Raw genomic sequence first — 4726 nt, 5'->3', positions numbered from 1 at the left:
GGCCAAGCGGTGGCTTTGATATATGTGGAGGGCACATCTACAACCCATGTTGCATGAATGGCCAGAACAATTATTCTAGTGGCCAAGTTGTCCTTCGCAACTGTAAATTTGAGTATCATCAATACAAGTTAACTCTTGTTTACTTGATGTGGCCAAGTTGTCATTCGCAACAATTATCTAGCAAGTGAAGCTCTTGATGTGGAGAATTCAGACCAGCAAGTGGTCGTCTATAATGGCCAATCTGTGGCTAATCCTGAAGACACCATGTTCTATGACATGGTAGTTGGCGACAAAGCCGATCTTGGAACATCTTCATCTCCAAAAGTGCAATTGAAGATCATGCTTCGCCAACCAACAAAGATACTTGGGGGGCAAGATTACTCCTCCTATGAGCCAAATTTTTCCCAAGTTTTCGATGCGAAGTATCTTTGTTCCTTTCCTACAAGCTCTCACAAGAGGGGTTTTCATGCTATAACATTTGACACATCGGAGCTTGGAGTAAAGCATAGATGACCACCCCCGTGACCTTCTAGAAGTTAGCCAAACGTGTCGCTGCTAGCTCCTTGCTTTGTTGTTAATTTCCTGTCAGTTTTCAGTTTTTACCTTTATTTTCATAGTAAAATAATAATAATAATAATAATAATAATAAATTAAAAAAAAGTTGAGGTTGGTAAGGGGTTGTGAATCATAACGGAATAGATGAAGTATTTTTTGTTAATATTGGTCTAAACTCCTTATTGGTGCCTAGTTCAGATCCCTTAAGGTTAAGGGCGACTTTTATTAACAGTTGTTGAACTGTCTTCACACTTATGACATTTCTCATCTTAGTAAGTATAGCCTATGTGAAATGGTGTCTAGAAAGGGGACAGCTTTATGACAGGTTCTTGAATCCAGAAGTGCGTGCAAATAGGTCTAAACCACTATGTGGGAGTAACTCATGCCAAAATGGATTCTGTCTCTCTTGTTCGCCCTCCCCCACCTGGCCATTTCAGTAAGGTTGCCCAAAGGATACCAGACATCAGATACATGGGGGGCAATAAAGTTGGCAAAGAAAGCGTCAGTTCATGACAAAGGCAATTCAGATTGTGGCATTCAAGCTTTATGGCCTATTTAGAGGCCTATATGAAATTACTCAAGTAATTTCAATAAAGCCAATAAAAGTGGTTTTTGGAGCAACAACATTATAAGAGCAGTGCTGATTCAAGACCTCTTCAGTCAAGACGGAGACATTTGACTTCGAGGTCTGGGGGGCAATGTTTGGACCCAAAATGAGCATTTTGGTCTGACAAGGCGTGTCTTGGAGAAATTGAGCCAAAATCAGTGGCTCAAGCTATATATTGTTTTTTCCTTTTTTATTTTAAAAATGTTTGGCTCCAGTTTTTCTTGAGCTGGTCAACAGTCTCTTTTCTTGCGTGGGCGTGCCAGCACCGTTCGGGTGCGGTCGTCGGGAGTGTCCCTTGACCTGACTTCATATAAAGATCCAGCATGACTATTAGCTCTGCAATACATAATCCGAACTTTTCTTTCTTCCAAACAAAATTAACTAAAGAGGAGAATAAACTTCATCTGCCATGTCTATCGATGAAAAAAAAAAAAAAAACCTTCAATTAGGATCGAGCACTTCTTGCCACCCTGAATATGAATGTAATGCTCCCTTATATCACCAGGTCATATATGCTTATGCCGGCTATAGCGAAAACCAAAATAAACGGTTCTTGGCGCGCACTCGGTAGTATTGAAAGCATCAACAGATTTTGATCCATTGTTCAAAGGAACCTTCAATTCACATGTGTACATATGTATTCTGCTTTGCCAATTGTCCCTCTTCTTGGAGATGGACTTGTACCACTTTGGAAGATAGAGCTTGACGACAATGTCGTAGTAATTCCCTTTTCCCGACCCAGCTGCATCGTCAGTACTATCACCCCGCTGCATTTTCAACGACGGCGTCAGAAGAGTCGTATTATTTTCGAGTTGGTGAAAGTCGGCGACACTCGCTATAGCAGAGGTTTTGTTGCTGTAACCAGCGACGACTATAGAGTTGTCGTAATAGATGTGGAAATACTTGTTGGGGTTTTCAAGGGTGATATTGAGGGCCAGATCAAGGGTGGTGTAGTTGAGGGAGGCATCAGTTACGTGTATCTTTAAGGGACCTGGTGGGGTGCGGAGTTGGTCACCCCTTACAATCGAGTATGTAGCGAAAGCGATGAGGAGCGCGGTGCCGGTTATGGTTAAAAAGCATAAGATCGAACAGCAGATGCACATGCCTGATGGACCCATTTATCAATGAACTTAGAACTCTTAGCTAGCTTGTTCTCTGATCAATCTAGAGGATGCAATCACTCTATGAGACAGTGAATCTGACTTGCTTGTGGTAATTGATGGAGCAGAGAGCTTAAGTCCCTTATATACACAAACACGTACGAACTAGGAACCTCCCATAAAGTATTCCTAACCTTAATCCTAATCCTAATCCAACAATTTCAAAAGCTTCCCGATTCATGTTTCAATAGGAAAGGTTCATTCCTTAATGCAATAGGCCTGCAATTGTGAACATGTGTGATTCCTATATGTTCTAGGCATTTAAACAGAACTTACCATATACTCTCTCGATTCCACAAACGTATGACAAGTTGTTGAACCAAAGAATTAACACCGACAAGGCGACAAGTCCCAATATTTCTTACAAGAACTAGAACTAAATCTTTCTATTCTGATTACTTATTCTACAAGTATTATGACTAATTAGTAGTTGTAATGGATACAAGAATTAACCCACGCACTTCGACCTCATCAAGAGCAAATTTTCTGCAAGGGTGTTCATGATGGGTCTCCGAATCAGTTGACGTTAAGAAGTTAGTCCTCCAGGACTCTGGTAAGAGGAGGTTCTCATGGAGAAAAGAATGGCGTTTCTTTTGGATCATCTTTCTACGGAATTGCTACGCACGAATTTAGTATTATAGTTGCAAAACGTATACTGCTATTCATAACGAACTATGCACACCTCAAGCCTATGGCGACAAAGAATGGCAGGGAGGGCTGCAACCTCTATATCTCTCTATGGTTGGCTTTGCCGAACCGGCTTTCTCTTTCTATTATTATGACTTGTGAGGAAGCGGCCGGATTACCTTTCTCACGGCTACAACTTTAGGTGTACGTTACTATATCAACCATAATCTTGCCTGTGAATTGTGGCCTGTTAGGTGTACGTTCTAAATTAAATAACTAACATTGTGTTGACTGTTGAGGTCATGGTCAAGAATAAGAAAAAACAATCCTATGTCTAAAACTTAATTTCTTAAAGCATGCGACACATTTCAAATCTAATGGAATATTCGAAGCTGGAGAACATGTTTACAAACTTAAAAACTATATAAAATGTTTAAAGCGACCGACCATAAACTCAGAGATACTTGTGAATTGCATGAAGATTGGAAATTGGAAAAAAAGAAAGAAGCAATTCCAGGTACGATAGAGAGACCGGGGGTGTAGCCGAGATTGAAGTTACAAAGATATAGAGACCGGAGGGTGATACGGATCCATCTCTGGTTCTCTCATCCAGAATTCAAAAACCTCCAAAGATGTAAGAATAATGCATCATAAATTCTCCAAACAATAGTATTCTCTTTTATTGATACAGTTACATAATGGTTTTTTGGGGTTTACTTATATATATACTAGTAGGGCCCACTCACTATGTGTGTGGAGAAATTTTTTTGTACAACTACCACATTTTCTGCTATTTTTTTATTTTTTTTATTTTGTTTTTTATATTACAATTTACTATATTATCCCTATTGGCTAATTATATTTCATAATTTTTTAATATAAAAAGGTTAAATTGGTAAAAAAAATATGTTTTGGAGAGCAAACTCTCTTCTCTTAATAATAGTATAGATATATAAAATTTGTTTGAATAGAATGAGGTCAGCCATTTTATTCAATAAGAAAAAGCAATATTACACAGTGACCCGCCATTGTGGGGTCGTCAGAAAGAGAAACCGCTAAACGCAATACCACTCCACTTATTGAGTGAATCTCAGGGGGGAGTAAACTAATAAAATACTGATAATAAAATTTTTCCATAGCATCTATCAGTAGACTCGCTGACAACCTCAGACCAATAATCCCTGCAGTTCCTCGCAGGTATTGATCCCAATAAAAATAAAAAGTTAGGCATCGAGACGAGAATCGACCCGGATCCCAAATTTTTATGAGAAATCCACCAGGATCCCAAATTCGGATCCAGAACAAAAAAAGCCCACAAGCTGCAACCTTAGTCAAACCATTAGGGCCCAAGTCCAAGTCAGAAAAATAGGCCAAAGCCCTAGCCCAATTAGGGTTGTCCCTTCCAGCCAACGCCAAATTGATTGTGATTTTGCCGCCGCCGCACCAAACTGCCACCACGCCTCCGGTCTCCCTGTACCACGGAACCAGAGATCTCCTGACCCCCGTACCACCAGATGACCCACGCAGAGAACCGACGCCGGCATCCATCGTGCCATCAACGTGTGGGCAACGAGGGTGTGAAGCAATCCATCCATCCAAACCAGCATCGACGTCTCGGAAGTCGGACCACCCAAACAGCGTTATCACATCTGAAACTCTGAAAGCACTAATCTAGCGTTATCACATATAATGATATACACGTACAGTTTGGCCAAAAACTTGGGAGGTACAGATTGAAAAAAAAATATATAAAAAAAATAATGCATTTCTAGCTAGG

The sequence above is a fragment of the Rosa rugosa genome, chromosome 7 (assembly GCF_958449725.1).
Source record: "Rosa rugosa chromosome 7, drRosRugo1.1, whole genome shotgun sequence".
Taxonomy (NCBI): Eukaryota; Viridiplantae; Streptophyta; class Magnoliopsida; order Rosales; family Rosaceae; genus Rosa; species Rosa rugosa.
The sequence above is the reverse complement of the archived record's forward strand: the minus strand, read 5'-3'. Positions refer to the sequence as shown.